Source organism: Pezoporus flaviventris, unplaced genomic scaffold (genome assembly GCF_033815535.1).
Source record: "Pezoporus flaviventris isolate CSIRO_AGI_PZ_B2104156 unplaced genomic scaffold, CSIRO_AGI_Pfla_v1 ptg000001l, whole genome shotgun sequence".
In the NCBI taxonomy this organism is placed as follows: domain Eukaryota; kingdom Metazoa; phylum Chordata; class Aves; order Psittaciformes; family Psittacidae; genus Pezoporus; species Pezoporus flaviventris.
This window is the reverse complement of record NW_026892549.1, coordinates 17,092,904-17,118,413: the sequence shown is the minus strand read 5'-3', so window position 1 is coordinate 17,118,413 and position 25,510 is coordinate 17,092,904. Positions and strand designations below refer to the sequence as shown.

The 25,510-nt window shown below is 44.5% G+C and overlaps 2 protein-coding genes, 1 long non-coding RNA gene and 2 other non-coding genes across 8 annotated transcripts in view; 2 read left to right on the top strand and 3 right to left on the bottom strand.

The window, feature by feature from the left end:
• Positions 1-12,204, bottom strand: part of GPD2 (glycerol-3-phosphate dehydrogenase 2) — a 69,976-nt gene extending 57,772 nt beyond the window's left edge. Inside the window, exon 1 of one of the 2 annotated variants that reach the window (XM_061445844.1) lies at positions 12,061-12,204. The gene's annotated coding sequence lies outside the window, so the exon portion shown is untranslated. The remainder of the gene's footprint in view (positions 1-12,060) is intronic. The other variant, XM_061445836.1, reaches the window with a different exon arrangement.
• Positions 1-25,510, bottom strand: part of KCNJ3 (potassium inwardly rectifying channel subfamily J member 3) — a 650,962-nt gene that overhangs the window by 182,554 nt on the left and 442,898 nt on the right. The gene's annotated exons all lie outside the window — the stretch shown is intronic.
• Positions 9,875-19,845, top strand: LOC133265383 (uncharacterized). Of its 3 annotated transcripts, none has more exons than XR_009741949.1 (4): positions 9,875-10,525; positions 17,224-17,864; positions 18,046-18,162; positions 19,679-19,845. It is a non-coding gene; the product is annotated as an uncharacterized LOC133265383 (long non-coding RNA). The 3 variants fall into 3 exon arrangements; XR_009741948.1 differs by lacking the exon at positions 9,875-10,525 and adding an exon at positions 13,677-13,848; XR_009741941.1 differs by lacking the exon at positions 9,875-10,525 and having other exon boundaries at positions 16,137-17,864.
• Positions 22,575-22,645, top strand: TRNAG-GCC (transfer RNA glycine (anticodon GCC)). Its single transcript has one exon. It is a non-coding gene; the product is annotated as a tRNA-Gly (tRNA).
• TRNAA-CGC (transfer RNA alanine (anticodon CGC)) lies at positions 22,844-22,915 on the bottom strand. The gene has a single exon. It is a non-coding gene; the product is annotated as a tRNA-Ala (tRNA).

The following is a 25,510-nucleotide window of genomic DNA, read 5'->3' as shown; positions in this document are numbered from 1 at the left end:
ATCAGAAGCACACAGTGCCAGAGTGGTTGTCAGAGCAGAGGTGTCGATACTACCATGCCCTTCCCACTCCCTGCAGAATGGAGCCTGGCACCATGGCGTGGCTGCCTCTCCCTAAGGGTGCAGGGCTCCCTGTCAGGGTGACAGGGCTCCAACCAGCTGCCTCTGCAAGAGGAAAGGGAGCGCCCAGCAAGAAAGGCTTCCCATAGGGGTACCCGCCAGCAACCCAGCACAGTCAGCTCATGGGACAGCCACGTACACTGGGATGTAGGCTTGTCTCTCTCAGGAGTCCCTCTCCTGACAGTCTGGCATAAGTCCTGTACAACAGCATCTGAGCAATCAGAGACGTGTCTTATCCCAGGAGCAGGATGTCTCAGAATCAGACCTTGTCCTGTAGGCTTATCCTCACCACAAAAAAATAAGGAGTAAAACCTAACCATCAGCCTACCCTAGATCTGTTAAGACAACCTTTTGTACTATCACTTCTACGTACCTGAAAACACCTGCAGATACTCATGAAGTCGTAACACAATATGAAATTCAATATTGCACAAGAATTAAAACAGCTGGAAAACTTGCACTGCATCACCAAACATCTCCTGCAAAAGAACTAAGACAATCAACATCAGCTCACATACTGTCTATAGCCACAGAAGCATATGGTGATGGCGAATACATACATGTAATCCAAGCACGCTGTGTACTACACACACTTCTACCATAAGGTTTCTTCAAGCCACTAGAATAATAACTCATCTTTCAGACTGCAAACTGGTGGCAGTCTTGAAGTAGCTTCACACACCTTATGCATCAGCAAAGGAGTCACTTCAAGGAAGAGCATGAAAGCCTTACAAGTGCCTGTTCTGGGAACACAACATGCTCTAGAATCCACAGGAGTTTAAAAAGAACAAATTAGCATCTTCCAACAAGCTGGCTCACATGTCTGCAGAGATACTGGCTTTCAACAAAACAAATGGAAGTGGATCCTTTCAGTGTTTTGCCAAGTTCAGTAAGAAAAGGTGATGGCTGAAGCACAAATCCCTACTTATCCCTGTTCAACTGAACTCTTCAAAGGTTCATTAGTCATGAACAAACTGAGTGCCACAGCTCAGCAGCTTGTGTGGGATGGCAAGCACAGTCCAAGGGGCTCCTGGTCAAGTGCTGAGCACTATCTACCCCAGGGGAATCAGAGGTAACTGAAAGCCCAGCCAACACTAATTGTTCCTGCTGGCCACCTGCCTCCTCACACCTTTTCTGAGACCTCATGCTGAAGACCAGGTATATACCTACCTAAGTTAACCCATTACAATTTTGCTGAGTGGGACTGAATTAGAGCAGTGCAAGGTATGCAAACCACTGACTAAACGTCTCCGTGATCACTGCCCACACCAGTTTACTTTTAAAATACAGTTTCCTAGGCAGCTTTGGAAGTAATTTGTTTTTTTAAAAAAAGGAAAAAAAAAACAAACAAAACCCAAGTTTTTAAAACTGAAGAAATGATGTAGCTATCTTACCATTATGTCTTTAATTATGGGTCAAAAAACCCTTACTTTATCAACCTAAATCTGAAGCTGTGAATTACACTAGAAATATCATTGCACAGATGAAGAAAAAAAAGCACAAATCCCCCCAAAATTGCACAGCAGATTTCAAGTTGTTTGTACAGTAATGCAGCACAAACTTGTGGAAGTAATCAGAACTGATTCAGTACTCACTGCAATTGAGTTACATATATAGCCTTGTGCTATTTTTCAGTCATTTGAAGTAACCTTCCTTCTGATAGCTTTTTTGTTTAAAAAAAAAAACACAACAAAAATACCAACCCAACCCTCAAACAGAATATGCTCACATACCGAATAAAAACCGCACTCGGCGAATGCTAGAAAATAAGATAATGACAAATATTATGCCTGCTCTTTGTATTCAGAGAGCTCCATCTCCTCAGTTTCCATCTCCCAACAGGCCTCTGCAAATTGCTGGTGCAGTCCCAAGATCTCTGCTTTCAGCTGCCTCAGTTCAAGCTGTTCCCTGTGCCATTTTTTCCATGGCTCTCATTAGTACCAGCACCCTGCCATGCTAACACACCTTCCACAACCCCCACCTTACTGATGTACTCATAGGTGCCAACAGTTTAGTTATGGATGCTATAGGTTCTCATTCATTAGCTAGGATAAACACTAGTTCTTCTAGATAAGACAATTCATTTAAACAGCAAAAGCAACAAAAGCCCCTCTACCTCCACAATGCTTGCTTTGGTCCAGAAGGCTTTGAGGCATCTGTCACTAGCTAAACACAATACTACAGAGGCAAACAAATAGCTTTAATTTAACAGTTTCCTATGCAAAACCTCTACTAAGAGCTCAAATGCCGGTGCCAACTGCATGCAATAAATATTCCTTCCTATGTATAAAGGACAGTAAGTCTTCAGAAGTTAAATGATTATCAAAATCAAACGAAAGTTTGACTCCAAATTGGTTTCTGAAAAATTTTGGATTAAATACAAAAATCTTTAGAGTGATACCTATTATAGCACAGTCTTCTGGCATACTTACCTTTTCCCCCTTTGAATTTCTGCCAGTGACTATTTACCGTACAGAACCCAGCGCAAGCAACACAACACAACAGAACACACACAGAAGGCTGCATAGCTCCACCAGCACCCAGAAGTGCAGGCACTCAACCATGAGAAACCAAGTCTGGGGAACTGAAGCAGCGTTGCCTGCGTTCGCTTCCACTGCCTCCCAGACATGGCTTCCTCACATGAAGCAAGACGCAAATGTGCACTGATAAGAAAAGGAAAACACAAGAAAGACCTGAGTGTTCCTAAATGTCAGACTGGAAACCACAGCAGGACAACAGATGCTTCAAAAGTAAGTTTCAGTATGCAGTATGGAGGGTGGCTACAAGGAAAACAGAGACTCCCTGTTCACAAGGAGTCACATGGAGAAGACAGGGGTAATGGGTACTCTCTCCAGGTTATTCCTGGAGAGATTCTAACTGGACACAAGAGGAAAATTTTCCACCATGATAACAACCAGCCATTGGAATAACCTCTGCAGGGAAGTGGTGGATTCCCTGGCAGTGGACACTTTTAAGATTCAGCTAGACAAGGTGCTGGGCCATCTTTGGTCATGCTTTGCTTAGAAAGGTTGGACCAGATTACCCTCAAGGTCCCTTCCAACCTGGGATTCTGTGATTCAGCAAAGGCAATAACCTTGAAGGGGCTTCAGATTGGACAGCCAAGTAGCACTCACGTCTGCTGTCCCAGTTTAATATCCTTTGAATACAGCTGTGGTTGCCCACATACTGTTAAAACTTGATCCAATCGTCCCATAGCTTCTTCGACAAATAAGCCCCATTTTTTCACGGCACATACAAGATGCACAGAGCTGTGACAAGCCTTCCTACTTACGCAACTAGCTTACAGCAACTCAGAGGACACCAGCAGTGAGCTCCAGACACCACCACAGGAGGCATGAAGGTGCAGGCATGTAGGTAATGGAGGTCAGGATCACTCCTGCAGTGGGACCTTCCACCAGTCTTACTGTGGATACAGCATTCCTAACCACACTAAAATGACATTAGATATGCCACCAAGAACAGTTTGTCACTTTTGTTACACAAGATAACATATATAATATAAAGAAACAGTCAGACTCAGCACTCTATACAGGAGGGATTTCCAGCCTCAGCCATCAGCTCTGGGGAAGGGACTACCCTCTGTTTGCCCAATAGCCAGCTACAGGTGTTAGCTCTCCTCAGAGCCAATAGGCACAATTAATACAATTCTCCAGGAAAAAAAAGCCAAACCCAAAACACTCCCAGGAGAGCAGCTGCTCAAATTGCCACATAAATCTTGCTCACCATCACTAAGAGAACCTTATTCAAGGGCAGAAAGGAAAATACAACTTACCATACACTGCTCCAACACAAAGCTAGACAGGCATTTGAACCTACAGATGGTGCTTTTACACCTAGAGCATCTCAGTTTCATTCTAGGAACCTGCAAGCTCACATTTAGCAGGTATTGCAAGCAGGCAGTGCCCCAGAGAAACAGCCAGTGGACAGACGGTACAGATGTGCCTTGCCACCATGTGCCATGCCAGCGCTCTCCCCCAACTCCTCAGTGGGGCTCCAATCACAGAGCAGGAGTACCTCTCCTATGAAGACAGGCTGATTAAGCTAGGGCTGTTCAGCCTGGAAAAGTCTCCAGGGAGACCTTAGAGCACCTTCCAACACCTAAAGGGGCCAACAAGAAAGCTGGAGGGACAATTTACAAGGGTACGTAGTGCCAGGACAACAGGGAATAACTTTAAGCTGTGAGAGGGGAAATTCAAATTAGACATTAAGAAAAAAACCTCTTCTCTATGAGAGTGATGAGATAGTGGAATGGGTTGCCTAGAGGGTCTGTGGCTGCCCCACCCCTGGCAATGTTCAAGGCAAGGTTTGCTGGGACTTGGAGCAACCTGGTCTAGTGGAAAGTGTCCCTACCCGTGGCAGGGGGATTGGAACCAGAAGGTCTTTAAGGTCCCTTGCAACCCAAATCATTCTATGATCTCCCTCCCCAAATGCTCAAGCTTATTTCTGAAGGGAACTGCAGTGCATGTGGGAAATGGCACACATCAAAGCCGCTAAGCAGGAGGATGGCTTAAGCATTGCCTTAGTGTACACAACCTCCAAAAGAAATTAGAGGCTCTCTAAACATACACTCGTGGTTTTTTAACTCAAGCTCTGTCCCAGAATGAATGTTAAAAGCTGCTGTTGGCACCAGCAGGATAAACCAGAGCACAGAAGATGAAAGGGAAAAGAATGCAGTCCACAGTTATGGCAAAGGTTGTACACAGAGTGCTATGGAGGAAGAGAGGAGCCTATGCTTAAAAAACCCTCATCTTTTGCAACTGGGTAATAACTTGACTCTCTTCCAAGCTGAGATCAGTAGCTTGTGATGGAAACTAAATTTTATTTTAATGAAAATTATTAGAGCAAACAGCATAGGAAGTGATGCAGTCAGAAATAAGCCATTCTGTGATCTTTCCGTAACACAAATATTTTGAGTCACCTTTATAAAGGCTCAGTGTACAGTGCTTTATTGCTGTGTGTCCTCTGACACTGTAAATCTGCATGTTAAAGCTTATCCTTAGTTTTGATACAGGCAATAAATGGCACCCTTTGGACCCAGGCCCTCAGTTTAATGGTGCGTTGAGTCCCTGAGAGGCTCTAGAACAAGCTCCAGCAGGAGCAGGGAGCCCTTGACTGGCACGGGAGGAGCCAACGGCATGCTGCCAGGGCAAGGAGTGGCTATTGAGTACAGCATGATCTGCCCAAAGAGTTAAATAACCCTGCGGGGAACATTGCTCATCGAAACAGCTGAGAAAGATTGACAGGGACATTAGCTCAAATTTCTAGCTATTAAAGGATTCCTGATAAGAAGAAAGAGGCTTCAAACTTGAAAGGGGGTGTGGGGGGAGGAGCTAGTCTACAAGAAATGGAAACTACACTAAAGATTTCTCAAGACAACATCATGCTTTCAGTTTCCAAAAGTTAAGAAAGTTAACACAAACTGTCGTCACATTAAGAATTGTTCCCTGCTGCAGCGCGTTACTTAACCAGCAATTCAGAGTCATACTGACTTTGCTGTAAAGCAGCAATAGCCACTGCCTCAGGAAATTCCCACTCCAGAGTCCAGGTTCAGTGAGGACCCAGCCTCAGCGAGGTCCCCGGCTGAATCTCACAGGCTAAGAGACCTTGGACCTCCTGCCTCATGGACAAGGGCTCCACTTTGTCAACTAGCATACTTCCTAAATGCAGGATTCCTTTGCTTCACTTTCAGCCTGACATTTGAAAACCAAAAAGCATACAAAGTGCAACTTACCCCCTGATTTTTAAAGAAGTAATTTCAACACCCATCTTCAGTAGATGCTTCTGAATATCACGCCTCACACAACAAACATCTGCCACCCCACAGTTCTCATTAGGCTGACATAAATCCTAGGAGTGACTTGCCTTTCTGTAATGCCTACCCAGGTAGCTGCAAGACTATCAGCTGGACCTTATCTTGAGTTGTGTAACCCACTCCAACCTCAGGGGGCCAGGTGACTAAAACACAAGTTTCTGTACTCAAGTACTTTCTAAGTAGCAAAATATCCAGTTGATTTAGGCAGTGCATGGCCAGAGTTGCTGAAAGAATGAAAGGAACCAAGGAAGAGGGAAGGAAGGGGAATGGTGGGAAATTCAGATGCAGAATTGTGAGGCAGAGATCAAAGATGACTACTTTAGCAAAAATGAAGAGACAGATGGATACAAACTGTAGAGCTTAGCAATAGGAGCATGTGACGCCCTGTATGCTGCCATCAGATATGGTCTATGAGACGCAAAATCTGTTAAATTAAGAGAAGAAATCCAATCTGTTATGTTGTATATCTGTGTGCTTTATGAGGCCATTACCATGGTATCTGGGTGCTTCACATTCCATTTTAAATGAACACATCTAATAAAGTGAGTCACTCAATGGAAGACTTAAAAATAGAAAACTTACAATCATCACCACTACAGTTTGCATAATCTGCCACTGGTGCAGTAGCATTGTCTAATTTGATCTGCCTCATTCATTCCAAAAGCTTCTCAGGTAGGTGTTGAATGATGAAAGCCCCAGACCAATGTCCCTCCAGGCTGAGCCAAGAGTTTCACACCACCTCTGCTTCTCCCAACAGCTTAAGTTGCTATCCTAAGTTCCCTCTAATTCAGTTTTTGATCCTTCTTGGAGGACTACTTAAAAGGTGGCTACTGACAGCACACATAACAGCAGTAAGACAGGCCACAATTAGGGTTCTCACTGTGGGTAACTCAAGCATTTAAATCTGTACTAATTTGAGAGCACAGTTACTGGCAGTTTGCAGGGTGTGCCAATGCAGGAAGTGGCCAAACAAGAAAAAAGGGATGTAATCAGAAAATAATCCTATCAGCACCCCCCTTGACAAGATCAGCTACCAGCTGTCTCTAGCTTTTTAAACTGAAGTGATTAACACCACATTACATAGGATGCCAGAGCATACTAACTGAAGTGTCTTAAAAGCAAGTGATAAAGCTTAAACCAATCCAAGAGAAGATGCTTCCCCTGCAGCACTCCTAACAGTCATCAAGCGTCTCTCCTCAGCTGACATGGGCCTGGTCTTCTGGCCTGCACTGTGCTACTACTTCTAACCAATCTAGTAACTACAGCAAACAAGAGAACAAAGCAGCATGCTTTGAAGGGCAACCAGAGCTCATTATCTACCTCACCAGCAGAATTCTGGGCCACTGACTCATGCACTCATGGCTTCTACCTGTAACTCCTGTAAGCTGTATCTATAATGAAGCTGCACACTATGGAAGAGTTCCAATGTGTACAAAACCTAGCAGAGTCCACCCTCCAGATCCTCTCCTAAAACCTCTGATGGCTACCTCAGGTTCTTAAATACAAGTTACAGTACTTTTAGTTAAGGAATTATCCAAGAACTACCTCACCAACCAAGCACAGAAACATAACCTACAATATCTATAGACAGCTCACAGGGTTACAGGTCCCTCACAGCCACAGACAACACCACAAAATTGTAAGTCCTTGTACATCAGATTAAAACCTGAAACAACTACAGTTCACCCTGCACTAATCAGGGGGAGCAAAGCAGCAGTCTACTTATATGGGAAAATCCTCCCTATGTGCCATGCCCAAAAGTAGTTGCAGCACTTGTCATGCAGAAAAATAAAGCAAGAAATGGGCATACTGTCCTCATCACTTTTCTTGGTCCCCACTGTTTCAAACGACTTAATTTCCTTTCTCTGCTCAGGTACCAAGATTTTCACACCTAGCATTACACAATACCCCACCTGCTTTAAGCTCCATACTACAAGGAGCTTTTCCTTCCACTATTTATATTTTTAACCTAACCACTTCTTTTTCTTCTGTTTTGTTACCCTCCTACCCCAAAAAAATGTATTACAGATCATGACAGCAAAAGTCTGATTTGCAGATCTTTACTGGGTTTTCAGACAGAGAAAGCAATGTGTTTCTGAGAAAAAGGCAATCCCTACAGACAGAGATGGCTGCAATCCCCAGCACTTTACCCAGGAACTAACAGGAATACAAAGAAACACTGAGGTCATGAGTATACTGAGCTTTCCCACCATATAAACATCATAATATATCTATCAAATTTCATGCTAAAATTATTTAAATTCCCTCCTGTCTTGTTGAAAGATGGCTTCGAAATCTGCCATCCAAGGAGTGGAAAAAACAGTCTCTGGCCTGATTACTGACAAAATGTACAGAGTATGATTTCCGTACTTTTTTGTTCTTGTGCTACTGTATTTAACTTAAACAGTTCAAATACTCACTCTTGCTTTCTCTATTAGTGGGGGTAAAGATCAGCCATAAACCCCACCACACACACAATAATAACAACTTGCAAATCCTATAGAATCATAGAATAGTTAGGGTTGGAAAAGACCTTAAGATGATCTAGTTCAACCCCCCTCTGCCATGGACAGGGACACCTCACACTAAACCATGTCACCCAAGGCTAAGTCCAGCCTGGCCTTGAACACCACCAGGAACAGAGCATTCACAACTTCCTTGGGCAACCCATTCCAGTGCCTCACCACCCTCACAGTTAAGAACTTCCTCCTTATACCCAATCTAAACTTCCCCTGTTTAAGTTTGAACCCATTACTCCTTGTCCTGTCACTACAGTCTCTAACAAATAGCTCTTCCCGAGCATCCTTGTAGGCCCCCTTCAGACACTGGAAGGCTGCTATGAGGTCTCCACGCAGCCTTCTCTTCTCCAGGCTGAACAGCCCCAACTTTCTCAGCCTGTCTTCATATGGGAGGTGCTGATCATCCTCGTGGCCCTCCTCTGGACTTGTTCCAACAGTTCCATGTCCTTTTTATGTTGAGGACACCAGAACTGCACACAATACTCCAAGTGAGGTCTCAAAAGAGCAGAGGGGCAGGATCACCTCCTTCAACCTGCTGGTCACGCTCCGTTTGATGCGGCCCAGAATACAGTTGGCTTTCTGGGCTGCAAGTGCACACTGAAGCCGGCTCATGTTCATTTTCTCATCGACCAACACCCCCAAGTCCTTTTCTGCAGGGCTGCTCTGAATCTCAGCCCAACCTGTAGCTGCGCCTGGGATGACTCTGACCCAGGTGTAGGACCTTGCACTTGGCATGGTTAAACTTCATAAGGTTGGCATCAGCCCACCTCACAACCATTTCAAGGTCCCTCTGGATGGCATTCCTTCCCTCCAGCGTACCAACTGAGCCACACAGCTTGGTGTCATCAGCAAACTTGCTGAGGGTGCACTCAATCCCACTGTTCATGTCACCAACAAAGATGTTGAACAAGACCGGTCCCAACACCGATCCCTGAGGGACACCACTCATTACTGGTCTCCAGCTGGACATCGAGCCATTGACCACAACTCTTTGCATGCGGCCATCCAGCCAGTTCTTTATCCACCGAGTGGTCCATCTTTCAAACTGATGTCCCTCCAACTTAGAGACAAGTATGTCATGCAGGACAGTGGTGAATGCTTTGAACAAGTCCAGGTAGACTATAAATCAATCTATAAACCAATCACTGTAATTAGACAGAAATGTCCTTGTTAAACCCAGTTAATTTACAGCTGTTCACCCTTTCTTCTGATATTTTTCATTCCCCTTGTATTTAACGTAGATATTTCATTAGACAGTCTACCAAACACAGCTTGATCCTAATACTGAACTATATCCATGGTTTTCTTTCCCACCTTAGTCAAGCACTAAAGAGGAGAGGATTTGAAAATGGTTTGCTTATTACAAGACTGGACATAGACCTGCACATACAAACAGGTACCTGCTCAAAAAATAGCTACATGTTAGGTGGTTACTTAGGCATGTCAAGGAAGTAGCCTAGTTTTATACATTGGAATAAAGATCGAGACCTGATAGTACACATACACAAATCTAATCCCAGAGGAGGGGCATGCATTCAGTAACATTTCGAAATCAGAATCAACCCCTGGTTTGAGAAACTCGTTGCCATGCAAAGAAAAGGGCGGCACAGCTCAAGACTTTGTACCTGGAGAGACAACCTGGGCGGGCTCCATCAGCAATCAGCAGTATCTGGAGATAACTTGGAGCAAGCGCATCTAGCATCTGGAAACCCCTTTGAGAGTTACTTGAGAACCAGGCTCGAAGGTATGTCAGGATACATAATGCTTCTAGAAGCAATACCCTGATACTGTAAGAGTTTTGATTTCAAATTGTTTACTCATTACATAATAACAACTATTTTCTAAAGTAACACTTTTTGGAAGAAATAGGCTACATCTACATTAGCAAGATCTGTGGCACAGCTGCAGCAGACCCCTACAGCAAATGGCTGGTGCTGAGACCACAGTCTCCATGGTGTCCATGCACCCTGCATCATTTACCCTCAGGCAGCTACAGACTGGACCCACAAATACCCATGGAGCAGCTCAAGTGCACAAGGCCTTCCTTCTTTAAAAGGTGAGCAGTTTTCCACTTCCTGCTTCAGTCTTTCTTTTTTTCAGCCACTAATTTTTATTTTGCGTTAGTTTCCCTCTTTACCCAGCACTTGGCTTGTTGGCTGTCTCCCACCCTCCTGAGCATGCCCACAAGGAAGGGAACAGGCAGGTGTGCCCAAGTCAGTCATGGGCACAGCTATCCTTACCTTTCTGGAGGCAGAGGGCTGCAGTCCTGCTCACACCCATGAGCTCCCATCAGATGCAGTGGGCACACCCACAGCAATAAAGCTAATCCCTAGAAAAACGCAGGCTCACACTACAGCCAAAGGCTAAACAACATACACTAAATTAACTGAATTATACAAGTAGGCTATCGGACCTCAGGTTGAAACTGGGTGCAGCACAGGCCTGTATATTTTAGAAAAGGTAAAATAATTCTCCAAGTCCTCTTCTCCAGCATGTAAACAAGCACTGCCATAAAAGTAAGCTGTTGCTTAACAGAGCTACTTGCAAATGCAAACCCTTCTTTTGAAACCCTTGGGATATTTCCATGTGAAAGTAGAAAGTAACTACTGCAAACTGATTGTGGAAAAGGAACGTTTCTTCTAAATATTTGCTAAAGCTTGCAGAGACTTGTGTGAAGACAAAGGAGGGGGCAAAAAAGGAACCTGCATGAGCTTTCATTTGGAAAAGTGGTTTGCTTTAATGGCCATTGAATCTACCACATCCATCCAGCTTTCCAAATTTCTGTTGGTGACAAATTACCAGGTAAAAATGGATCTCCTGAGATAAAATTACGTTATGTAAAACAGGCCTAGATCACAAAGTTATTATTACTATGGTCCTGCACATGCATACATATGCACACATAATTAAGCAAACCCAAGTGTATACCCATATATATACACAAAGTTACACTGTAAGTTGGACAGAAGGTGTGTGTAGAATTTTTCATGCGTGTCTACTCAAAACTTTCATCCAAAGTTAAACTAAAAAAATTTGGTAACATCTGACATTAATTATATTCTAATTATTGCTATTTCAGAAGAGACAATACTGGATTTTGCCTTAGCTATCAACCCTTAGAGATCTTGAAATATCAGACTGCATCTTTACTAGATGACTGTCAGTCCCTGCTCATCCCTAAACATTTCTGAGGAACCGTATCTATGAATAAGTGAGAAAAGGTGATTAATGTCAATTAAAAATACACCACACTATGAACAGCTGGGTTTCCAAGCTTTCTTCTTATCCATGGTCAGAAGATCACCTCACAAATGGACTTCAGAATCTTGAGGCCAAATTTTCTGTGATTACCTGGGCAAACCGCTCAGGCAGGAAACCTTCTGGATGGAAACCCTGTTGCCCACTAGCAGTCATGGCTCAAAGAGATTTGAGTGCAGAAGCAGACTGCAAACACGGAGAATGAAAACAAGATATACAGAGAAGTCTAGCCATGACCCCGAGGACCACTAAAAGAGAAATGCAAGAGTCTGTAGCAGTAACAGACTCATGCAACTGCAGTGCTCCAGGCCTTCAATAGAAAGCAGTTCTTACGTCTGCAGCTGTCCTGTGAGTAGCTGGGAATCCACTGCAACTGAGCAAGGGTGGAGATGTGTTCCTGCCACCACTCCTGATACAGTTCAATGCCTTTGCCCCTCAAGAAAGCCTTGCACAGGTGCAGCAGGTACAGCTCCCTGATATGAGGGCCTCGCACCACAGCACAGAGACTAGGGCACGTAGCAAGGAGCAGGGTAGAGAGAAAAATGCAGCCCTCAGAGTGGAGGGAACCCTTGCTTCCCAGCAACAGGTGGAAAGCAGCTCTCTTTCAATACACATGTACTACCAGTTTACAGTAAACAGCAGAGTAAGTTCCACAGGTAATAAGTGGCTGCTTTAAACTCAGAGTCTCCACATACACACGTTTATATCTTTTCCTATAGTCATGGTCTTATAAATGGCTACTGAAGTGGTAAGAATGCAACAAAGCTTAGGGCTTACTTGTTAAGACTGATATGGTCTCATCCAGAAATGGTCCCCTTAGTAAGTTCAACATGAGAAGTAACTCTCATTTTCCAAAGTTCAGACTAACTACAGCTACGCTATTCCTTGTCCAGAATTCACTTTTTTTAGTAACAGGAGACACTGTAATCTACCAGGTCTAAGAAATAAAATCTACTTGATGAGTTCTGCAAACCTGTTATACGTAGATACCCACAAAAGTGCAAATAGACACCGGGGCTGTACCTCCATGTCCGAGAACGCTGATGGAGCTCAGTCTCTGAGCAGGGTGACAACGCACAGGCAAGCGGGACAGCTGCCACGGACTTCCGTACCACTTCCATGAAACAACCACACAATCCAGTTTTTTACTATTTTTTCCACCTAAAAGCTTAAATAAAACAGGGAGAAGGGGCTGGCAGCCCTTGGCAGCATAAACTCCTACTGTGCATTGCAAAAGTAAGATCTGGGGAAGCAAAACGACGGTAATGATGCGATTTATAATAAAAGGAACTTTACGGTTTAACCCTCGGTTACCACACGTGCGTCCGGTACGGATCGCGCACAGAAAAACCCTCCGAGCCGGGGCAGCGCCCGCTGCCGGGGCTCCCGCAGAGCCAGCCCCGAGGCCCGGACTGCTCCTCTCCGCGGCCGGGCCCAGGTGCAAAAACTCCGCTCTCCTCCCGCTGTCGAACCCCCGCCGCCAGCCCCGACCGCCACTTACTGCAGGACACCGGGCGAGCTCACTTCCCTCTCCGGGCTGCAGAGGGATGCCGGGCGGCTACCTGCGCGCCTCCTCCGGCCGCGGCACACCTCGCCTTGCCGCCGGCAGCTCACCGCCCCCGCCTCGCTCCGCCCTCACGGCAACGGCACCTCCCCTCCCTCCCCGCCGCTAGGCCCGGACGGCAGATCGCAGCCGGACCCTGCGGGAGGCCTGCTCGCCTTAGGGGAAAACGCGTGTGCTAGGCCCCGCTGCCGGGGCCTGTTCCCGCCTCCCGCTCCGGCGCTGAAGAGAGCGGCGTGAAGCCCGGCCCCTCCTCCGGCTCCGGCCCCGGCTGGGCGGGCGCGGCTCCGGCCCCGGCTCCGGCTTCGGCCCCGGCCCCGGCTCCGGGTCCGGCTCCTGCCCTGGTTCCGGTGGGCATCGGGCATTGGGGCTGTTCGCCCTTGCCTTTCAGCCGGGAACTTGTATTTGAATGAACTGATCATCGTCGTTTCTGAGGAATTCTGGTGGTGATTCGCTTTCGGGTCACCAGAGGTTTCTTCCTTATGGGGAACAGATCCATTATATTAATATATATTAATGCCCATTTGTTTACTGTAGATCCTTCACTGCTTGCATAGTGGGTAAGTAAACAGTGCAGCAGAGAGAGGACCTTTCCGACACATCTCTTGACCTGTAGTAGAGCTGTAATATTCATAACCTGGATGATTCACAGAGGAAATCCTATACCAGAAAAATGCTACATCTCTGAGGATGCACCTTTGAAAGAAAAAAAAATATACGATGTGCATAATGGATATATAGAAGCTCTCATATCTTTCAGTTGTCGTCTCCAGTGCACATACTGTGGCAGTATGGCATGAAGATAGTTGAGAAATGATGATTCAGCATCCTTATACACCTGCCAGCACTTTTACTTCAACTGAAACTTCTCATGAGCCCCAGTGGGCTCCCGATTTCTACCGAACTTGGCAGAAGCAAAGTTTAGCAGCTAATCCAGCTGCTCAGCAAAGCCAGAGTTTCTACCTGCAGGCAGGCTGCATAGCAGGCCCTCAGGAGCCTATCACAGGGTGACACTTGCCCTGTGACAGAGAGGGAACTTCGGAGCACAAGCGCTGGACAAGGTGAATCTCAGTTTAGTTTTGCAGCGTGGGGTATGCAGGCTTGTTTTTCTCTATTGAGGGCTTCCTGAGCTGAAAGCTTCACAGTTCTTTACCTCTCCAAAACAGCAGATTCCTAGTCTTGAGCATCCCTGGGCACTTGTGTAAGGCTTGTAAATTGCTGATGGGGTGATACCTTGAGACATTTCAGCAGGCTGAGAGAGCTGGGGTTGGGATCTCTCCAGGGAGACCCTTAAAGCAGCCTTCCAGTGCCTAATGGGGCCAATAAGAAAGCTGGAGAGGGCCTTTTTACAAGGGCAGGTAGTGATAGACAAGGGTAAATGGCTTTAAACTGAGAAGATTACAGATCTAGATTAGATATCAGGAAGAAGTGTTTTCCAGTGAGGCACTGGCACAGGTTGCCCAGAGAGGCTGTAGCTGCCCCATCCCTGGCAGTGCTCAAGGGCAGGTTGGATGAGGCTTTAAGCAACCTGATCTAGTGGAAGTTGTTCCTGCCTGTGGCAGGGGACTTGGAACTGGATGATCTTTAAGGTCTCTTCCAACCCAAACCAGTCTGTGATTCTATGATTTTGTATCCCCTCATTCTTCTTTCTGTTCTGTGATACCAAATGACAAGACTTGGAAGAGCTGATTCTAAGAGTTTAAGAGTTATGGTCTCTAACGGTCATCTTTGTTTCTCATCCTTGTTCCCACGCTTCAGGGTCCTAGGGATGCAGCTGGCAAATATAGCTAGGTGTTTTTTGGGGAATCATCTGGAGATTCCTGCCTGTTGCTTCTTTTGCAGTGAGAAAGCAAGACACGCATTAGTGATAAGCCAGGTTCTTCCTCCTCCCCCAAAACACATTGTTAAACTTTTAGCTGTGGCTTTTTTCCATGCAACTTTACATTATTAGTGCACTGCAGTTGTGGTTCCACAAGAATTTGGGATCTCCTTTTCCATGAAGGGCAAAACCACAAGCTGATCATATGACTGTTTATACCTGTAAGCCCATCACAAGTCTGTCTCTGCCCACATACTGCTGTATCAGTTGCCTGTTGCAGTTGGTGTCACATATGACCCTTTACACTCTACTCCCTGTGGTTCCCTGCTTTCCAGGCACACAGGGATCAGCAGTGCCTCTAATTGTGCTTCTTGGCTGTCTCCCAGAAAGTGCTTTTATCGCTGTTCTTCCATGCTTACTATTTAGTCAACGTGCTTTATATGCAGCATGAGACGTGTTTTCTATCAGGCACAGTAAAACAACATGCTGCTGCCATGAAGGATGGGCCACACCTCCCTCCCACTGTCCTTCTGGCATGCTCCCTGTTCCTGTCAGCCAGTGAAATGTCAGTAGCAGGTCCCATCTGGTAAGGCCATAGGAACCTAATCCCTCCCTCTTGGGTCAGATATAACCAGATGACCTAAACTGGATGCTGCAATAGCAAGGTATGGCTGTCAATTCTCTAGGTAGCATTTAAAGTCAGTGAACAACTGCAAGGGTTGGATTTCAGAAGTTTTGCAAAGTAAGTGATATTCAGGCCACCAGTGCTGGAAGCAGTTTTTACCCCAGGCACATGGCAGTGCTCTTATAAGGAAATAAGGTCTCTAGTGGCAGCTGGAATTAGTGTATCATATACTCGATACTCGAGCTTAAAATCTACAGGAGTACCTCAGCTGGACAGAATGAATGGACAATGAAAGGAAAAGGCCCAAAAGTGGATTCATTGTTTTTTTTTTTTAGAGTACAGTTTGGTTGGGTTTCAGGTTTTTTTTCGGTTGGGCTTTTTGTTCTTTTTTTTGTGTGTTTTTTGTTTGGGTTTTTTTTTTTTTAGAGTGTGAGAGAGGAAGAAGAGTAATTGGACTGAGAGAAAATGGATTTAAATGCAATTTGTGCTGAATAATTTCAGCATAATCCAACACACACAAGTTCTAGGTGTGAATACCTACCCCATATATGTGTGTACTAACATGATACTAAATGTTGTTTTGTCTGTCTCTAACAACTATTCAAAACATCATCACAAATTTGTTACCCTCCCACCCCTCAGGGTTGTTGTCTACCCAGATGTGGCTGCATTGTCAGTATCAATTTACGATAATTTTTGATCGATTCAGAACAAGGCAGCGTATAAGTGTAAAATATGTGTACATCCAGTTCCCAAGTAAATATATTCTGCACCCCAGCACTTCTGTGTTTCACGAACTCTTCCGAGCCAGGAAAATCTTAAAGGGTAGTAAAAAACGCAAGTGCCATATTGCTCTTCTCGTATAAGGTAAATCCAAGAATGACTGAAAACTTTTATAAGGATCCCATTTTTCTAGCAATCTCCCTTTCCAGGAGTGGTTCTCTACCTGTTCACATGTTCAGCTACCCCCAAGCAAGGGATGGGCTGTTCTTTCTTCCCTTTATTAGGCTTCTTTAACTACCATTATCTTTTTATCTTAGTTAGTTTTCCAGCTGGGTTTTTAACTTAGTTACTGGTTGGTAAAGGTTGGTCTTCATAAGTTTGAATAATGGCAGATTTTGACAACATTAGGTAAAAAAAAATTAGATACCTGAAAGTACCACACAATTCATCCCTCTTGAGTCTGTTTTTTTATGTAATGTCTAGATGAAAATACTACCTTCTAAGTGTCCATGCATGCGGCTTGGTCCTTGGGACACGTGCCAAGACAAGAATTTTAGATGCCCAAGATCATGTGCTCAGCAGCTGTAAATTGTGTTCAGGGAGAGTTCACCTCTTCTCCTTAACCCCGGAGGCAGTTTCTCTTCATTAGCAAGGAAAGATGGAGAAAAAGATTATCACCGTTGCCTGACTATATGCCAGTGTTATATATCATAAGAAGAAAATCTGTTTGTATGTTCACAAATATGTTTTCTCCTAATCTGTCTTCAGGAAAAAGTCTTTGGGAGGAGCAAGAGGTAATAATGGCAGGAGACTTGAAATGAAGTGACAGAAACAGAAGCAGAATTTCTCTACAGAGATTTTTTCAAGCAGGACCTGCAGTAGGTCCTCCCATTATAAAATAACAGTACCTAGTCATGGCCATGATTAAATAATTAAAAGTATTCCCATCTCTGGCTGCTGGTGTCTGGTATCATTCAGAAATACAACTGTAGTACATCACACGAGATGTACTCAGCCAGTTTGCTGGCTGAGCCAGGTTGTATTGCTGGTGTTGAGTCATTTTCCCCCTCCCCTGCAACAGATTAAAACGTCCTTGGTGTTTGTGTGCACATGTGTATCTGAAAAGAGAAAGTGGCTCATTTTTGTATTAAAACTAATGTGTTACTATCATGATTGTGTCTCATTGTTTGCTGTTATATAAAGATAACACATCAGGGCTGAATCACAGAAACAAATGCAAAAAATTGCAGTCTTAAAAGAATAAGGTGACAGGTCACATTCATTGTTGTAGAACAAATGCAATAATTAATTGCCCTCTCCCTGCAGCACAAGCAACTACTAGAGAGCTAGGCAGTGAAAAGGAGCCATGTGGAGTATCCATATTCTTCTAGGGCAAACAGCTGAGGTAGGTCTAACAGAGAACATGAATTTCACTGGGAGAGAGAGAAAAAAGAAAGACACTATCTTACAGAAAGCAAGACTGCTTGGACTATTCAAGAGTGTTTATTTTCTATTGTTTAAATATCTTTGTTGTGGCAGGAAATATAAAAAACGTGATTTATTTTGTCTTCATTTGTGCCAGAGTGAGAGATTATATTCAGAAAATAGAACACAAAAAGCTTTTTGGAATTTGTGCTGTATTTTTTTTTTTCTCTCAGACAGTGACAGGCCAGAATCAGCCCATGTGAAAATACACTTTTTATCCAGGTATGTTCTCCATTGAATTGTTTAGGGAAAACCTTAGAAAACTTATTCAAAGATATATACAATCACTTTGAAATCCCTCACCTATATTCCAGTACATAATAAATAGGCAGGATTTGGGGCTCTTGTTCCAATGCCTGTTTCACTAGCATTGCTTGCCTGATGGCTTTTGTTTGTCACCATTTGAACTGTACCTGGGACAGGGTGTCCACAGATTTATAAGGAATTTATGCAGATTGCCAGCAACATAATCAATATTTGGGTTGGGAAAAGTTATTTTAAATAACCACATATATCATTATCAGTTTGAGTTTGGTGACCTTTTGTAATCCAGAACTGTTCAGTTGAAAACGAAAGGATATAGGAAAATCTGTAAGTTCCCACTTGGCTGATACGTGAAACAAATCAGCATTACTGAATGTAAATGACTTCCCTAGGTGTCCGAGCCTGTGGATTAGGTATTGTGCCCTGGCTTCCTCTTAGCACTATTTTTGATCATGCCAGCCATCCTGCAGCTTCCCCAGAATTTAAGATTGTTCTAGCTCATCTGCAGACATATTCTTCCTTGCAGATTTAAATAATTAATTGGGACGTGCCTAGTGGGTCTTGAGATAAACTTAAAAGAAGCAGCAGGTATGTGTGACCAAGTGACCTTTTGCTGTCCTGCTCGTCCCTGTGCTCTCACTGTGCTCAAAGGGACGCTGTCAAAATTGCTAGGCCTTAAAACTTTAACCTGCACTGACAAGTTGTTCTACATTATAAGTCTTACCTAAAAGATTACCACGGTTGTTTTGTTTGTTTTGTTTCAACAATCTTTGCTGAAGGCTCTGCAATATGTATTCATTTGTCCTTTTGGGTAGGTGGATATTTTTAAATGCCTGGCTTATTCCGTGACCTGTTAAAATCAAGTTGATGTGCGTGTACTCCACTCAGTGGAGAGCTCACCAGAGATGGTATAGTTTTTCTGCACTCTGGAAGCAGAGAAAAGAGCACACTTTGCAAGCGTTTACTGAAGAGGACTTAGAAGCCATTTTGAAAGGCCTGAAGTTATCTTTCATTATTTTGGGGGCCAGTAAGAAGTCTTGGCTAGACTTCTCCAGTAATGTTAAGTACTATGTATGTGTTAGTTAAGCATGAGAAACCAATGATTGGGCAGTTGGTTCTTACAAAGAGGTATGTTATGTTTCAGGCCGCCCTGAATTACTCCTCAGGCATTATTTCTAACAAGATCTCCCTTTCATACAGCACATGAAGAGGTTCATCCGAGCAAAGAGTACAGCTACATTTGTGGCATCACACTTTCATGTGTATAAGGATTGATGCAACACCAGTTTTAAAGCAGGTGGCTGCACAGCCGCAATTGTAACGAATGACATGGGAACATGGGTCCATGTGTGCTTGGGCAGAGGGAATGAGTGTTATCCACTCACCCCACCCCAGGTAATCCACACCTGCAATTTTAAGTTGATTTGAGCTGTTTCACCACTGCCTATTAATCCCTACCTTGTTCCTACTGCAGCCACAGCAGCTGAACTTGGGATGTTTGAGTCTACAGGTGACCCTAAGCTACAGCATCTTCCTCAGAGATACACAGCAGAGTCAACAGCAGACCTGGAGTTCCATGGCTCGGCTCTGCAGCAGCAAAGCCCATGGGAAGGCACTGTGTCAAGCCTTAGGCAGAAGCATCAAGGTACAAGTCCCTTTAAAGGGGACCCAGAATAGAAAAAAAAGTGTTTGTCCCCTTCTGGGGGATAAAAAGGCCAAAGAAAATCCTTTTCCTTCTTCCTGTAACAAGTTTTGCCTTGTTTCTGGTGAACGTCTGTGGCATCTCCTTAGCTGCCTGAAAGACTTGAAGAAGACCAAAGGGGATGATGTCCCAAGTCCCTCACAAGGTAAACCCTCCCACCCATTCATCAGATACTGGGTAGAAATGTACAAAAGTACATTTTAAGCAATCTCACTAAAAAGTATTTCCCTAGATTCTATAACTTTATATGAAGTTGGATTCTTGATGCCATTCAAGCCATCTTCTGAACTCCTACAATTACAGATATTTGATAGATGACAGCTAGAGACACATTTTTTTTAATGAGGTATCTGTACTTAAATTTCAGACAGTAATTTCACTGGATGGTCCTGCACTGCTCTGCTGTCTTTGCACAGAACATCTCCTTCTGCATTGAGGTTTTTCAGGGAAGATTCTCCTAACCACTGTGATGATTAAGACAATGTCCAAAAGACTGTATCACTGGAACAGGATGCATATTCTTAATCAGCTGAACTGATCCTATGAAATTTTCATCAGTTCTGAGGCTCCAGACCACCATTGTCTAATATTACAGGTCTCAATTCTCTCCTTCATTCATCACTCTCCTACATAGGGTCATTTTAAAAGGGAAGCCAAGTATGAGCCTGTGTCATGAAGTTTGAAAAACAGTTTCCAGAGCATGTTCTAGAGCAACTTTTGAGCTCCTTGAGGCACGAGTTGCCAGACTCCTCCTGATTTACACAGATCTCTGCAGTATGTCATCCAACATCCACAGATGTTCCAAGCAGATGCAAGCTGTGGTCTCATGGATGTGGAAAACTGTTCTCTAAATTATGAACAACAACTGCGAGAATGAGTTTTGTTTCTACCCTGGGAACAAGAGAAGCTTGCTAATAGTGCAAAGTTTGCTACTGTGGCAATGCTCTGCAAAATGATTCCCCAACAAGCAGCAGTTCAGAAGCACAGCATGTTTTGTGAATGACCCTGATCAGCCCAAGAGAGCCAGTCCAAGGACTCTTCTCTCTTACAGATTGCAGCTGGTTCTCACATCACCGATTCGTCCCTGCCAGCTGACCTTTGGCTGCAGTGCCTCAACTCTCCAGAAATGAAAGAATAAAAGTAGGAGAAAGGGGGAAATGAGTTGGTCAGTGGTTGCTATTACTTCAGCATGACTAACTTTCAGTTATATTAAAACAGTGAATTAAGAGTCTTCTCAACATGAATGCTTTTTGCTTAACTGCTTTGGGATTTCTGGTTCTACGCTTGTCTGGGAAAACAGTTTTTGAAGGCTGACAGATGCAACTGTAAGCAATAGCCTAAACAATCGTTATTATCTGAAGTATTTACTGTGTTTCCTTCTGCCAGTGGAAAGGAAGAAGTTGCAGATTCAGTAAGAACACAAGTTTTGCTCAGCTTCTGCTTTGTGTGTGCAGGAAAATTTCACCCTTTCCACAAAATTAATGTGTGGTTGGGAAGAGTTAGGTGACTGCTGCAGGACTGGTAAGCAGGCAGGAGACTCCATAGGGAAGCTTTAGGTGTTAATGTATGTTCACACAGGAACCTGGAACATTATCTGTAGTGCCAGATACAGATAGGTATTTTCTGAAGAAGAAAACACCTCTTTTGCAAGGATTGATGGTAGGTGCCCATTCTGCCTGAAGTATATCTTAAGCACAGCTGTGCTTCTCATACATACATTTTAATGAACGTGAGACGCTTAATCTTGCTTTTCCTTAAACAATTTGGTGTGGCTGTTCGTGGGAGCGCCACCAAGAGAAACTAAATGTCAAGACTGTGCACAATTTATATTAGAACATGGCATCACTGTATTGCAGTGCAAGTGGTGGTGTTCTCTGGATATCTTATCACTGCACAAATTTATGCTGCACTGGAATGTCAGGATCCACAGAGCTACACCAGTTGACACAGCGAAGAGACCAAAGTTCAGGCATTGAACGGTGAGGATTCCTCTATCAGTAGATCACATGAGTTGAGCCTCTAAACCCTTGACTGGCACAGTCCTTCTGGAATGGAAAAGGAATAAAAATACACCTTGGGTGACTTGGTCTGAAAGCTTTTAAATGTAAAGGATGATGGGAAGGGCCACAGAGATAATAATAGAAGGATAGGGCAGCCATATGAGGAAAGGCTGAGAGAGCTTGGCTTGTTCAGCTTTGAGAAAAGAAAGCCTAGGGGAGACCTTATGACTATGTTCCACTATTTAAAGGGTAGCTACCAAGAAAATGGAGACTCCCTTTTTACAAGGAGTCATACAGAAAAGAGCGGGGGTCATGGGTACAGGTTACTCCTGGGGTGGTTCTGGCTGGACACAAGAGGAAAATTTTTCACACTGAGAACAAGCAGCCAATGGAATAATTTCCAGCGACGGACACTTCAGATGCAGCTCGGTAGGTTGCTGGGCCAGGTAGTCTAGATCATGCTTTGCCTAGAAGGGTTGGACTAGATGTTCCTAGATCCCCTCTAATCTGGGATTCTGTGATTTTATGATGGGTGTATTATGCAATTTCTTGTTTTTTTTTTAATACTCTGCAGGAATAAAATAGATAGACATCGCTCACTTTCTAAGGAACTTTCTGGACGATCGATTGAGGTATGCAGGGGGCCTCCACAACTACACAGAATGCACGCATTGGTGGTTCAGTGGTAGAATTCTCGCCTGCCACGCGGGAGGCCCGGGTTCGATTCCCGGCCAATGCAACTTGCTTTTGATTTCTGTTTTGTTTTTTTTTCTTTTTTTCCCCTTTCGCTTTGTGTTTGGCAGAAAACCCGCTGCGGCGGGAGCCCAGAGCGCTTTCCTTTCGTTTTCCCCTCGGGATTCCCGACCGGGAAGACGCGCCGCCGTTTTCTTCCTTCGGGGAGAAGGGTTGGAAAAAAAAACAAAAGAAAAGAAGCCCCTGGAGATGCCGGGGATTGAACCCGGGACCTCACACATGCGAAGCGCGCGCTCTACCACTGAGCTACATCCCCGGCTGTAGGGCGTTTTCGCCGCGCGCTATCAGAGGTAGGCAGCCCCAGTGCCCCTGCCGCCCCCAGTTACCACATACCTGTATTCCCTTTCTCTATATAGCTGCTTCCGGCGTTTCAGGGCTCCCTCGGCACCGCGCATGGCCGTGGAATAGAGCGACCAGCCGCGCGGAGCGGGCCCCGAGAGCTGCACAAGCCCCGTCCTCGCTGGAGGGGGAGTACCTGCCGGGAAAGCCCTTCCCCTCCCCGCAGTCCGCGTTTTAACGCCTGCGCTCCTCTACCTCTGCCTCTCGGTCCCTGACCAGTGTCTGTACCCCAAACTCCCTTCGGGACCCTCGGAGGCTTCAAAGGGACCGGAGCCGCAGCTAGGAGGAAAGACCCTGAAAACCTGCCTAACCCGCCTGCTTCTTAAGTGCATTTTCCTTAATCTCGGATTTTTCTAACAACTCTAAGCTTCTAAACTGCCCAGTAGGAGATTACTTACTATGACACAAAATGCACCTCTTCTAGGATATTCTTCCCATCTAAGTATGGACTTGTCAGGTGTAAAGGCTTGATACTCAAGGAAAAACAGCCCAGATAGGTTCTCTTGGTTGCATTACCCCAGTAAAACCAGCAACTTCCACTACCTTCATTGGGAGCTACCTGGTCCTGCTCTCCGCATTTGTTTTCAGAATGTAAGCACAATCTCCTTGAGATGTGCTGCTCTCCAGATGCTTATATCCCGTGACACATAATACTATAGTGTGTTTGATGTCCACTCTTAGAAGAAGGCACCACAAGCAGCTGTATCTGTTTCAGGGGGCCTAAGACAAGGAGGACCCTTCACCACTGAGCATAGTTCCTCTCATGTTCCCTGTCTAGACATTCATAACCTCAGCGACTCATGGATTTCCATCCTGTCAGGAAGCAGCATTTAACAGCCTGGCTTTCTTCAAAACAGATTTTTAGCAGCAGCTTTTGAGGAATTACTGAATTTGATTTTCATAATTAACACAACACACAAACTGTTTGATTTGTCTGTTAAGACAAAGCACAGAATAGCAGTGGCTCTTAACGAGGCTGAGCCAAGGGTGCAGGGTAGGTTAATACCAACCACAGCAATAAAAACACAAAGCAATTTAAAACCTTCTCTTCCTTTTTTCCCTCTTTTTGTTTACCTTTCTGTAGACCTCAGAATAGTAGAAAATGAATAATACAGATATTACTATGCCTTTATGGCTTTCTCAGCTGTGATGGACAGTCAGTCCAATTGTGAAACTTCCCATGTGGAAGGTGGATCAAGGCAGAGGACATTCAAGCTGCTGAGAAGAGCAGCTATGAATCCAAAGCATATCATCAAGTATTTAATTACTATCTCTGTGGAACCAATACAAGAGCTTATGTGCTGCCTATATTAAAGTGAAACAACGCTTCTATTGCAGCTAGATCTAAATATCCCCTGGACCATCACCTACCTAATACAGAATAAATTGAATTATTCAAGCAAGACTCAACAGGTGGATGCTACAGGAGAAAATAAGATGGCTCACAGTGAGCTGTAAAGTAAAAAATGACCCACAGATGGCTATAAATCTACCCAACGATAAGGCCAAGCCTACCAGAAGTGCACATTCTTTGAACTTGAGGACAAAGAAATGGATCCCTCTTGGTTCTGGACAGTGGCAATACAGCTCCCAGTGCTGCTACATGCACATCTCATGATCCTTCAGCTGTTGTCCACAGCTGAGGTCTTGCCCAGATGCCTAGAGGCAGCCCCAGTTCCAGGAAACACTCTTCTCTTGTGCCCAGCAGTTTTAAGTGCTATGGGATGCAAGGCACAAGTCGGACATTCAGCTTTCTCCAGAGCTCCCTCAGAAGACTACATTCACCTCTTTGTGTTTGGGTTTCTCTGCTGACATCAGGGAAAAACAATGTCACTGTTATCTGGCAGCTCCTCCGCATTCCTTGGTGGGATTAACTCGTTCCTGGTACCTCAAACCTCAGGCCTTTAAGGGAGGCCTCCCTCGTCCCCAGGGTGTTTTCATTGAATCTGCTCATGTTTTTGAATTTTTCATTGATTCTCGCTAGATAAATGCTTAAACTCACTGTGTATTTTCCACAGGAATTTTTCACCAAGCGAATTAATTTCTGAAGTCTAGCCTGAAAACAGTTCTGTTTCAAAGCGACCTCATGTACGCACCACATACTGATCACAGTGACATTCTGAACAGTCAGATAGGCATTTCTACATTTCTTTCTGATGCAGGTTTCTAACACTGCACTTCTTCCCATGATTAAATGTTTGCACTTGAAATTCCATCTTAAAATAGGCACTCTCATTCAATAAAATACAGCAGCAAAGCATAGCAGTATAAACCAAACATGAGGAGTATTCATTTCCCGAATGCAGCCCAGCCGCAGGCATTCACTGCCCTGCGCCATCCCAGATTCCTCTGCCTGAACAAGGTCTCTGCTCCACTGGGAGCTTTTTCCTTCCCCTCTGTCACAGCTGCTACAAGGCTGGACCAGGCCTGTGGCAATGGTATCAGCCATTTATAAATAAACAACTAAAGTTGGTTTTCTTCCATCACACGATCATTTCATCAGTGTGTTTGA